This window comes from Aphelocoma coerulescens, chromosome 20 (assembly GCF_041296385.1).
Source record: "Aphelocoma coerulescens isolate FSJ_1873_10779 chromosome 20, UR_Acoe_1.0, whole genome shotgun sequence".
NCBI classification, from domain to species: domain Eukaryota; kingdom Metazoa; phylum Chordata; class Aves; order Passeriformes; family Corvidae; genus Aphelocoma; species Aphelocoma coerulescens.
Genome location: NC_091033.1, coordinates 16,006,493 through 16,020,031, shown reverse-complemented (window position 1 = coordinate 16,020,031; position 13,539 = coordinate 16,006,493). Strand labels below are relative to the sequence as shown.

Sequence of the window (13,539 nt, the reverse complement as noted above, 5' to 3'; positions counted from 1 at the left end):
CTCTAGTAGCTCATGTGAACTGCTAAGAAATTTTTTCTTCCTCTTGCTTTATCATACTAGGAACAGTAGTAACTATGTCAACCAACGAAAATGCCTAACATTGTTTTATATAAGAAAAAAATCCAACATCTAAAAATCCCCTTAAATCTACTTTAAGTTAAGAAGGTTTGAGCATAGCCTGTACATGACTGCCAAAAACCTGAACTGTAGCTAAGCTAAATCCAACATGCCCCAAATTCCTAAGATTGGAGGAACTATAAAGAAGTACACAACCACTACAACTAGCAGCTGCTTGTGCTTAAACCATTTAGATATTATTATATTTATTCATTTTATATTTATATTAAAAATTATAGTATTATTTCTTAATAGAACTTTTGCAGTGTTTCACATCATCCCTCATTATTATTTGCGCTTACATACAATCAGTCTCAAAGGTTGCTCAATAACTTCCTTGGTCTACAATATAACAATTCAAGCTATGCAAAATACTCACAGAGAAACCTAAAAGTTTTGAAAGGTAAAGTTTGCTCATCTTTATTCCATTTCTTGAAATGGAGAAATTATTTTTTCTTTTATAATAGTAACATAAGAGTTGTTCAATTTTTTAATTTGTTGATTTGATCAAATTTTCTCACCAGAGTAATGGGTAAAGGACGAGAGAATAAGAATTTTGTTTTTCTAGTAGAACACTTGATCATTTTTATCAGGAATTCTCTGGTGAGTAAGCAAATGGCTAATAATTTGAGGTTACAAATCATCTTTTAGAGAAGACTTGACTGAAATTAAAGTAATTAAATGCATACTTCCCTTTATATCTTAAGCTTGTATGGAGACAAGAGAGTGATGTGATAAATACTTGTCATTCATGTGGCCACAAATGAAACATATTTTCATATTTGAAATTAATTCTAAACCACTGTCTGGACCTACTTTTCTCAAGATTAAATTTTACCATATACATAAGATACTAAACAACGAAGAACAGACTTACAGGACATTCAGACAAAAGGAAAAATAATACATCTAATCAGAATAAAACCACTCAATTACTCCAAGAACAGGAATTCAGTAGTTTTTAGCATGCGCTATAGTTAAACATAGAGCCAAGAGAACAGACTCAGCACTTCCTTAATAAAGTTCTTCCAGAGATGCAGGTGTGTGTTATACCACCAGTGCACCGCAGAATTCAGCCTTGAAAGCCAGAGCTATCTCTCCACACATTTTAGAATGTTTGCTCTGTAAATCTACTAGAGACTTAAACAAAGAATAATTGTTTATATGCACACAACCTAATACTCTCCATTGCTCCATACAGCCTGAATTTATTTTTTAGTGCATATTAAAATGAACAATCACTATTCATTTATACAAGGAAATCCTGCTGCAAACAAAACTATTCACTTCATTCTATTCAGGAAACCTCACATCAGGCCTCCATATAGACAATCCTTAACACTCGTGCTATACTTTGATTTCAAAAATACTTTTCTTTAGAAACAATACAGCTACTAATTATTTTTCAATTATTAAAAAGAGTAGATTTTTTTCTATACTTCTTTTATTGAAAACACTTTGACCTGAAATCTACATTAACTGAAACGTCCATGCAGGACTGGGGAGTTTTTTGTGTCACTGCAACACTAGGAAAGTGATTTATATCCATTGTATTTTGGCTATTTCAAGAGATTTAGTTCAGCCATACTACTAAAAAATTGCTCCTGCTGCAACAAATACTACTCATATCTGAGGACAGCTGCATTTTCTTAAAAATTAACACCCCAGTATTAGAATATTTTCAGAAATGAAGCAATATTTAATTGGTGTTATTTATCTTTCTGCACAGTGGTTTAATTCCACTTCCTTGTCCTTTCTGTATGTATCATGTGCCACAGTTAAAATTTTTATTTTGTCTTTGTCCCCTGCATCATCACCTACTATCATGCAAGAAACTATGTACAAAAATAATAAGAAAAAGACTTCACAAATGAAATGTCATCCGGTTCTTGCATCCCAAGAAAGCTGGCATTCAGAGGCATGTCCGATGTACAAGTTTCTGATACTGACTGATGGTGTCTCTCACATACTACCTACAGCCAAAGGAAAACAAACTTTCATTCACTCTGATGAAGTGCAATTGTATATATTACCAGTGTAGATAGCACAGATCTGCAAGGAATATAATATTTGCCATAAATCCTTGTGTTACAAGCCAAAAATACCAATTAATTCTGGCCTAAAGGGTTCCTCTCTGTTTTGAAACTCTTGTATTTTTCAAGCATCCAGTGTACACATGGGGCAGAGATGCAGAGAAAATAAAACAGAAAAAGGAGAAAAAAAAAGACAAGTATCAAAAGAGACCAAAATACCCAAAATAGCAGGGACCAACAGAATGTTTACTCAAGCAGAACAATGAAGAATACATTTCCTGCATATCAGAACAATCTTGCTAGACCAATTTTAGTGACTGGGTGTATGAAGCTGTCAAAAATTAAAAGCCAAGCCTAACTTCTATATGTTATATATATATATACACACACACACACACACACACATACAAACACACAGAGATTTCCTAGTTTAAGTAGGCTAAAACCAGAGGAGTATATATTTCTAATGTCGATCATTTTAAACACTGTATATGAAGTTCCAGTATCCATAAGAAACACATATTAGTAGAGATCAATGTATTACACTTGCAGAAAGGCGAAGCTAAACACATCTAAAGAAAAATAAAATCCCTGAAACTCCCGTTTTTAATCTGTTACTGTAGTAAGTAAATCTATTAAAAATATATAAACTGTACACACAAGCATGCAAAACGGGTATCTAATATTAGAGATACATACCCATTCTAGATTCTCAATACCATTTGCCTCTATCAATAATTGTCAGCATAAAATTCCCATTCCTGGAAGTGTTCAAGGTCAGGTTGATGGGGCTCTGAGCAAGCTGATCTAATGGAAGGCATCCTTGCCCATGGCAGTGGAGTTGGAACAAGATCATCTGTAAGGTCCCTTCCAACCCAAATAATACTGTGATTCTATGATTCTGGGAAAATATAAAACCCTAATTTTAAGAACTTAGGTTATAAGGTTATAGCAAAAGTTCATGAGTAAAAGAACATTAATGTTCTCACATTCAGTTAGTTGTGGTTACAATACACTCAAAGGATAACTGTTCAGAAATCTCAGTATCTTTCCATAATGCAAGAGTACAGAAATAGTCCGGTTCCAAAATGGGTTTTTCCAGAATATGATCTGGATTATTAGTGTTAAATTAATTGATATACAAAGCAATTGTAGGTGTGAGAAAAGTAGACACTTAAGAAGATACTTTTGCCAGTCTCAGAATCACAGAATATTCTGAGTTGGAAATAAGCCACAAAGATCATGAACTCCAACTCTGAAGTGAAAGGTCTATAAGGGATCGAACCACGGTGTTATTAGTACCATGCTCTAACCAACTGAGCCAATCAGATTAGGTCAATAATATAATTAAGGAACACTAAGATTATTAAATGCAATTTTATACAAATAGTAACTACAGACATCTATCAATAGCATTACTTGAATCACATTCTACAAGTATGCCAATAAAACCTACTCTTATCCATAGGGACAAGCATCACCAATTTGAAATGCAACTAGCTTCTGGATAGGCACTTAAAAAAGCATTATCTCAATGGGAACACCATCATCTAATCCTGCTCTTGTCCGACTCCCTCCAAGTGCCAAGATGCGATATTTCAAAAAAGGTGAAACCCTCTATCACCCTGATAATACATGTTCAGCCAAAGCATGACAATTTACATACAGGTGACATCCATCATTCTTCTTGATTTCTAGAAATTATCAATTTACACCTGCAGATGAGGTTTGCATCTAATGACTTCAGCATTACTGTCAAACTCATTTTGAATTATATTTTTGTGCCATACATCTGACAAACTTCCTACTGTTGTGAACTGCCATAGCAAGTGAGTCAGTTAAGAGGTATATACTTTATACTTGTATCTTATTCTCAAAATGGGGGAAAGCTCAGCTTCATATTCATATCTGCTCACAGTTCTGACAACTCCCTCTAGTTTTCCCTCTCAGGCATCAAATGTGCACAGATGTACCATCTCACGTCTTTCAGAAGAAATATCCTATTCCAATCTCTGCTACCTTCATTTAACCTCACACAGTCACCCCCCCCTTCTCCACTTTTCAGCCTCTAATCACAAATGCATGGCTGATAGCCATCTTTCCTTCAAAACTGTATCTGGGGATAGCCAACATGTCAGACCCACAAAAGGAACCAATGCTTTTTTCTTTCTGAGAAACTGAATGTTTCTTTCCGAGAAACAAACCTCCCCTTCTCTCAAGCTGACAAATTAGGATCTTTTCGTCACATGGCTACAGTCTCTGCAAACTGCTAATGTCTCAATGAGAGCTCAACTAAATAAATCATTCAAAATGAAAGAGCTGCTTAAGCTGTAAGTGACCTGAAACAGCTGCTGAATTTTTAAATGTTCACATCCTCCCCTCAAAGCAATGAAACATTCTGTATAAACAAACACCAGCTCTCCGAACCTGCTGGGCTATCAGAAAACAGGGTTAAGAATGAAGCATGGGAACTGAATTAGCAGGGACAATTAATTTTTCTTGAAGGATCGCAACACTGCCATTAATTGCCTCGAAGTGTACAGAGTATAGGAACAGTGTCAATAATAACTGATATTCAAATACCAACTGTACTCATCTTTTAACCACATACCTTGCATATTGATTTTGACACATGTCAAATGTGTATTACAGAGTATGATATTTTTATTGTGAAAATCCTTTAAGACAAAAGGTATACTTGCGAGAAAATGTCAGCGTTATTCTGTGGACATTAACAAATACCTACTGTACTTTCCAGTAGTTGTAACAACTGTTGTTCCCACTTGAACAGACATTTTTCTCCCAAAATAGAAAACCAGTTACAGATATTTCTCTACAGGAAGCATCTGCTATTTTTCATTAATTTGTTATTCTGAAGTTTTGCAGACTTCAAGACAGTTGGATAGGGGGAAAAAAAATCCAAATTATTCTACATCTATTTAAAGGCTGAAACTATGTAAACTAATTCAACAATATTCAACACAGCCATGCTTTATTCTTTCTATAAACATTCTCAAAAAGGCTTTAGCATTGCATTTGGTTTAGGAAAACACTGTGATATGAGGTAGGTTTCTTTTTTCAGTATTGAGCATCTGCAGTACCTGGAGAGATCACAATGTCTTGTTAAATTCTGCCTGGAAGAAAAGTGGATTGACAGAAGGCACTTGAAGTCTGCACTCTGTGTTGAAAACTATTTGGCAGATTAATTGTTGTCCTGCTCACAACAATTAGGGAGCACCAAGAAGAGAAAAGAGGAAAAGAGGCAGATGATAATTAAAAGCTTGGTATTTTGTTTCAGAGTTTTTAGATATATTGTTTAAAAAGAAAACTGTAACAGGATAGATTTCAATACACTAAATATGTATTGAGATCTTGGGTACAGTAATGGAATCAGTACCCATAAACAGCCAGCACTAATTTCCTGTAGTCCATACCCCTAGAGCTGTATGGCAATATACATTTTAATGTTTAAGAAGAAGGTTTTTGAAATTATATCCATCAGGCTAAACAAGTAGATTCATGAATGCCATTAATAGTCATGTTTAAAATATCAAAACCCAATTCTGTTTTTTACATATTTCCCTTTTAAATACAAATCTATTCTCAAAATAACATACTGTTTTTTCCATTAGTGTTTGCACTTCAAACAGAACTACTTTCAGGCACAAATACAGGAGACGAGCTTCTTCATACCATACCCATATTATAGAATATTTATGCAAATTATTTTCAGACCTTTGAGACAAAGAGTGGTAGTATCTAAAGTGTCCTCAAGTGCCCAGAATGTAAGCAGTGGCTGTTAACCTTCCTGCATGTGTCAAAGTTGCACTGAAGAAAGAAATCAAACACAAGAGCAGAGTCTCTGATAAGTTCGGTTAAGTAATTGAAATTAAGAACCGTTAGGGATGTAATTTCTTTTCTATGAACAGAAGCATTTCAGAGATATTATTTATTATGATATTCATCAAGTACTATATGAAATCTTTGGTGATAATTCAAAATATTTTTTAAAATCTTTTCCCTTTTTGTAAATGCACGTGCAATGAGAGTCATATTCAGTGAAGAGAATTTCTGAAATTTCTTTCTGAAATACTGTTTCAGAAATATTTCAACTTTTTCCATTGTCTGTCATTCTCATGCTTCCCTACCTTCACCTTAAAAAGTTAATCACATAAAAGTCCATTGCATTGTGAGGTACTCAGAAATTATTTGTGATAAATGAATGCATGATGCCAGATTGCCCCATCAACAAGAGGGCAAAATTATTTCTACTCACAAAACTTAATCTGAACACATACCACATGAGAATATTATCCACAACACAGTATAATCAACTCAGTATATTCTTACCTGGTCTTGAAGGAATTCAGGTTCAGCCTTCAATTTGAAAAAGTTCCTCCTGGCTTAATAGCAGCAACTGAAAATTTGTACAAATTAATAGAAACTTTAGCTATATTTATACAGGAATAACTTCTCTCATTAATTTCTTTTTAAACACAAGAGATATTGCTGAGTTTAGGATTTGAAATATCTGAAAAGCATATATCCACCCTTTCAAAAGCTTGCAATCTGGTGCTTCTCAACCACTAACCAAGAGAAGCAATTCCCCTATAAATTTATGAATAAGGGAATTACACTGTGTGTAATTCCAATCTTCTCAGTCACAGTTGGTTTTTGCCTCTAGCAGTAGGAATACTCAGAGTTGAAATAGGGAAAGGACCCATGGAGACCACCACCAAGTCCAAAATCCTGTTAAACAGCTAACAATACCAAAACTAACAGACCCTGACAGAATAAGCTCATAAAAAGAAAAGAGCAGGGACTAAGCTGTGGGGCACTTCAGCTCCCTTTATACACAGAATTCCCTGTACTCTGAGATGACTGACAGAAAAAGTTCTCATTTTCAAGATCCTCCAGTTAGTAGAGAGAGAGAGATTTAATATCTCACAACTTAAAATTCCTATTGTTTCAACTTAATTTTCAAGAAAACTAGAACAAGACAGAGGCTGTATTCTACTTCTTCTGCTGCCATAAGAAAAAAAAAAACAAAACAAAAATCCCAGGAAAACACAGGACACATTTTCATCATTTAAATTTAGGCACAAAGCCACATTGTAACAACATAACAAACCACAACTTCAGTATTATTTCTACAGAATCACTTTTTCTTCCTCACCCTTAAAAAAAAAAAAGGGCTGCAGTGCCCAGGAGGATACAATGTGGCAGATCCTTTACATACAGGCTCTTAGAATAGAGGAAAAAATTGGTTTAACCACCAGGTAGAATATATGCAAAGTCCCACTTGGATGGCAGTGGTTTCACAGCAAGCAATAAAGCTTCCTGCCACAGGAATGTTTTTATTATGTTCAATGTATTTTACAGGTAACAAGGAAATGAGGACAGATAACAGCATATGCCAGTTCTCCCCAGTTGGTGGAGGCAGCTGATCTCTAGCAAAATTGCAGAACATACCCAAGGCATACACCAAGCAGACACTGCTTATTTGGTGTGGTGCTCTAAGCCACCCGACTGAACAGACCAAGTTCCCAAGAATCTGTTAATGGAAATTTCACCTGTCCCTCTTGATATTGCATATTTGTAACGTATAATCATCCAGAAACAACTCTTATGTCATAAGAAGTCCCAAACAAAAACAAGTGTCTGAATCAGTGTCCTATAACAGCCCAAAATTCCACACTCCCCCACCAAACCCATCTGTTTGCATGGCCAACACAGGACTCAGGATTGCTGTAGAAGTGTTTCTGTCTGCTTTTTGCAGAGTATTCAGTAAGTTGTTTCTAGATGCTCTTGCTGCCACAGGCAAAACAAAAAATAAGTAAAGATTTTATCTCCAAAGGAAATCTGTGGTAAAAACTTCAAGGAACAGACAGTGCAGAAAGGATTGGCTCCAGAGCAGCTGTTTCTCAAGGCCTCACCCTGTAAACACTCGATGTATCTAATTGTCAGAAAACACTCAGGTTGTTTTGGACTATGCATTACTTAATAGATCTGTGACACAGACAGTATGAACTGCTACTACAAATTGGTGTGAATAATCATTCCACCTTTTTCAACTGATTGCTGTATAATTTCACTTCCTTAAAAAGAATATATACTTCATGCATGAGCCCACCCAGGTGCCAGAGAATCTCATTTGCACCAGAAAAGCAGTATTCAGATCTGCCCTTAAGACAAGATCTTCGTTATTATTTTGTGGTTATATTCAGACTTATTTGCATAACACAGCCATGCAATAATAGAATTGCATCAGTTACAAACTTCCCTACCAACATCTGTACTGGTTCTAGTTTAATTTAAAGCATGAAAAAGAGGGGAGCTCCTGGGAAGCTGCCAGCAGTAATGTCCTCCTGCACTTTAAGCAAATAGCTTGTTTCCTCCACAGGAGACAGATCAATACTCAAGAAACAAAACAAAAAATCAAGAAAAGCTAAAAGCTTAGTCATGTAAATCAGGGTGGAGGAAAAATGAAAGAGAGCTCCTCATTGGCATTCTACAACTTCTGCAGACCCCCATGGCCCATTAGCTAATTTCTGTTAAAACACAGAGCTCTGGAATAATAAATGCCAGTGACACATTTCTAAAGGTTTGTGGTAACTGAAATAAACATGTCCCTGTTCCCAGGACACCAAGAGACAGAAAATTAACCAGAGGTTAACTGGGTCATTAGCTAGAGCACAATATAGGTCACTGCAGATTTAATTTAGTTTGCATTCAGCTAAAGAATCAAATACAGCAACCAGTTCTCACAGCAGGAAAGTAAGTAACTTATCAGCATGCTGATGTATCTTAGATACCAGGGCACCATGTCTGCCATGATTCATACCACTTTTAACTAATTTCACATTATTCTGATGAAACAAAGTACACTGTATACACACACATGCACACAACTTAAATGGTTCTGAATCTAAGTATTCAAATACATGCACAAATACTGAATATTTAACACTGTATACAGTCTGAGGTTTTTGTCATCCCCCCTTTTTTTTTTACTACACTGGAAAATATTTAAGTAAGCTTTTCCTCCAAAACAGGGTTTGCAAGAAAGTAGTCAAAACACAAGTCTTAAAAAAAATGTTACGTGGGTTAAGAAAAAAACCAAACCATTATGTTTTAATGGGTCTGATCAGCACCTAAATAACATATGCAAGTATTTTGTCTCAATACAGTCTCTGACGAACAAAATACCTCTGCAGCTCTAACATAAGAGGTCCAATAGCCCAAACATTGCAAGAATTGGCAATACTAAATAAACATTTAGAACCTGTTTGTAGCCAACAGATTTGCATCAGTCTGCACTAAAGAAGAGGGTTTGGAAAGACTGCATGAATTATCGAGAATCCTGTAGTCATATCAGGTTAAATTGAGAGACTACCAACTAGGTCTAGGTTAGAGAGAACGAAAAAGATCTTAATTTCCATGGCTGCTATCATGTTTATAGCTAGTCCCTTGTTCTTAACATTTTCCCCTCTTCTGCCACTGTGCAAGGAAAAAAACCAAAAAGATCAGAAGTGGCAGCAGACAAGGTGCACTAGTAAATAATTACACATAGAAAACAAACCAGAGTAGTTGAATGGTGCGGGTGAGCAGACCAAAATTTTAGGTGGAACATGTGGCACTAAAATTTTGACTTAAACTGAACATTTTCCTTCTAAAATGCCATTTTAATCTGAAATACTCCATTTTCAGTAAAAGTAACCAACAGGTAATAAGGATCCAGAGTCAACAAACTCCTATTCAATACAAAATCCAAAGTTAAAGTGAAAAATAAGTCAAAGTCAAATCTGTGCTAGACTTGAGAATAAGTTTTGCAACAAGGGTGACCCCTGCACCCAGGAATTTTTATAACTAAACCAGCAAATTACTAGGCAAGTATTTCTTTACCAAAAATGACTTTGAAAATAAAATAATTCCATTTGAATATTGTAGCTTCATCTAAATTGTATTTTTCACACCACATATAATTAATCAATACCTAAATAATGCATTTTTGTACATAAATACAGTATCTTCTCTTGCTCAGATGGCAACAATTGAAGGGAGGGGTGGGGCGAGGGGAAGAAAACCCTCTCTTACCCCTAATGTCAAGGTTGCAAACATTTACAGCTCAGCAGCCAAAGGAATGATTTCTGCACACCCCAGCCAAGCATTAGAACAAAACTATGTGGTGGTACAGGCCTATCCCCTTGCAGCTCTCTGAACAGCCATTTCCATTTACAGCAGCTACATTTTCTACTTAAACTGAGGTCACTGTCCCAGCTCTGCTTCAGCTGAATATCCCAGGTAGCATGCTTCTGTCCCACACCAAGATTCCTGCACCTCTCACTCCTCCCTGACCTGGAAACCTCCCAATGGCCCCCCACACATAAGAATCCCACACACGCACCCACCTCAAACACTTAACTCATGTAAACATATTGATCTCTGAACATATTGATCTCTAATGTTACAAGCCCTTGAGGTCAAACTACAGGATTTGCAGTAGGTAGGCACTGCCAGTCAGAATCGAAGTCCCAGAATGGGATCAGGATAGCAATGGTGAAGAGGATACATGGCAGAAAAGCCCAAAAGCTTCAAATTTTTCTTTATGTCCTTTCACCCGTTTCTCCCCTTAACTTCATATAAAGGTGACTTTAAAACATCTCATCTCCAAAAGTTATTCTGCTTTGCAATAGCATGTGTTTAACCATCTTAAAATTGTCACTCCAATAGCTCGATTGTAGCAACTACACAATAGGGCTCTATATCTTCTCTATTCCATATTCACTGTATGAGTATTACCATACTCTAGCATTTGCACTCTAAAGTGATCCAGTTCTATTTGACGATTTGTATTTATTTTACACCAAATTCCTAAATTATCATTCATAAATTTCACTGAATTATCAGTCTGCAGAAAACAAACATTTATCTGAAAATCAACAGGTCATCTCAACATTTGTACTAAAATTAGTTGCAACAACTGAGAGAAGGAACTTAACACCATACAAAATTTGGCAGAATTTTGAATTCGACCTTATTTTCTTTTTATAGAGTCCCTACTGTCTATAAATGGGACTTTTTAGGCCTTATAATAACTTTTTTTAAAAAAGAAAAAAAAGTCTACCTTACAAACATTGGGAAAAAGGAAGAAATTGAAAAAAAGACTGAATCAGAATCAAGCTGAGCCTAGATCCAGCTTACAAAAAGTCCAAGTGGCCACACTTAATAACTGTCTTACATGAGTAAACTAAACTAAAGATTAGAGTAAGAACACATCTGGACAATTTCTTGAAAGTTTTGTAGACACTTTGTAGACTTCAGCATTTTGGTTTCCTGCATCTTCGCTCACAACACGAGCACACGAAATTCATGGGACATTATTAAAGTTCAGTACACCACAAGAGGTTTTACTGAAGCTTCCCAAAATTCAGTCTTTCCTCCTTCTATAGTTAGTATTGCTTACAATACATCCACAGAAACAAAACGAGTACTTTATGATGTGAGTACTTGAGCTTCAACTCATGGCAGGTAGTTCTTAGTGGTAGAACAATGTTAAACCAAGCAACTGTGTATCCCATCATCCTCCATAAATATGGTTTTCCCACCTGTTCCCCAGTTTATAAGCTTTCATAAGTATGAACAGAGCAATTTTATTTTGTTCTAAAACACTCATAAGAAAAAGAAGTGAAATTTATTATTTTGGTATCTTTTTTCCGATCTTGGCAATATTAGAAGAGGTTAAGATGCATGTTTTCTGTGACAATACTTGAATCCTTAGATTAAAGATTAATAATATATCACACATGCTGATGAATGCATGATTCAGGAAAGACACAAACAGCAAGTTCTATTTAAAGCTTTGCAAGGCATGAATAGAACACTAAGATGTACAGAGCGGAAGGTAAAAAGCCAAAGGTACAATTTTCAAGAGAAAAAACCCTGCCCTCATAGAGGTATAAGATCACATTTTTCACAACAAAATGGATGTATAGCTAATATATTAACAAACCACAGCTCAAAAAAATAAAGGTGGCAAGGAACAGCCCAATATCAGCAGCCATACTTAAGAGAGGTTTGCATATCATTACAAACTCTTCTGCTGTTAGGCGATTTTCTGAAAGCTCCACCTACTAGAAATTAAATTATCTCATGAATCATTTAATTATCTTGCACAACTGTAGGAAAGCTTAAAAAATCCCAGTCTAAACAGCTCAAAGAAAAAAGCAAAATAACACTCTTTGGTTTTGCTCTTAAGTATAATGGATTTCAAATCAGTGGCGTTGATTCACTTTTTTTTAAGTAGGTTGATCTTAAGGCCTTGAAACAGGATTAGATAGAATACAAAAATAAATAGATCTAAAGCAAGAACTTCAAGACTTTTAATTCTCTGCAGCAAAATTTTTATTACATGTAGATTTCCTAAAATTCAGAAACATATAGCACCTGCATTAGTAACTTACAAACCTATCACTTTTCTTCACTTCATGCAAGCTACAGAAATGTGTTCTCTTGAGAACTCTCATGAGTTCTCTTTCCAAAACTTGCATCAAGATCAGAATTGAAAATAAAAAAATAAAACCAGTGTTTAACAAAACTCCATTCTGTAGTACTATTCAGTCTAACTTCATCATCATGTGAATGTACAATTTCTGCAGCACAGGGTTTCTAGAGCAGATGATGTAAAACATAATAGCGTTTAGACATCAAAAGAACCCCCAAACAAATCATCCCCCAACACAAAATGGTTTCCACACCATATGCTTTAGTGTCATTGTTTGGAATTTGTTTTCACCCCATCCTCCAACAGATGACACACAATGTTCAGTAAAATCTAAAATTTATAGCCAGCTAAATGTTACTACACTCCTGAGATTTTTTTTTACAACACAGTAGTAAATCAACCCATAAAAGGCTTTCTGGGAAAACAGTTTATTAAGTGCCTCAGCTCTATGCCTACTAAGAGTCAAAGAAATCCTTACCATATTCCAACTCGAACACAATAACCTTCACAATATACCAAACACATTCATAGGTCATCAGATAAGCAATTCTAATTGCTGCTGCTTCTGAATACAAAGTTTACATGGGACTTAGACTACAGTTTTAAATTAACAAGTACTGTTTTCCTAAATCAGAGAATCATTAAGTGTTTTCTTTCATTGGAAATGTTATGTTTCAACCTGACATTTTTCTAACAATTTTCTCTCTTTTTCAGCTTTTTTCCTAAACAATCCTATTCTAATCATAGTCACGCATATATCCTCAAGTTAGTTCCCTTCTCTTCATACCACCTTATTGATCCATACTCAACACAAAGCTCAAAACAGTGAACTACCACCCAGAAAAAAGCTTCAAAATCTTTGTGAAAAGCGCAATCCAAACATAA

At 35.4% G+C, this 13,539-nt stretch overlaps 1 protein-coding gene across 7 annotated transcripts in view; it reads right to left on the bottom strand.

Annotated features, from left to right (window-relative positions):
• The window catches only part of SULF2 (sulfatase 2), a 122,247-nt gene that overhangs the window by 95,292 nt on the left and 13,416 nt on the right, over window positions 1-13,539 (bottom strand). For 3 of the 7 annotated variants that reach the window (XM_069034541.1, XM_069034544.1, XM_069034542.1), the window contains exon 2: window positions 6,501-6,567. The exons of the other annotated variants lie outside the window; for them this stretch is intronic. The gene's annotated coding sequence lies outside the window, so the exon portion shown is untranslated. The remainder of the gene's footprint in view (window positions 1-6,500; window positions 6,568-13,539) is intronic. 7 annotated transcript variants of the gene reach the window in all.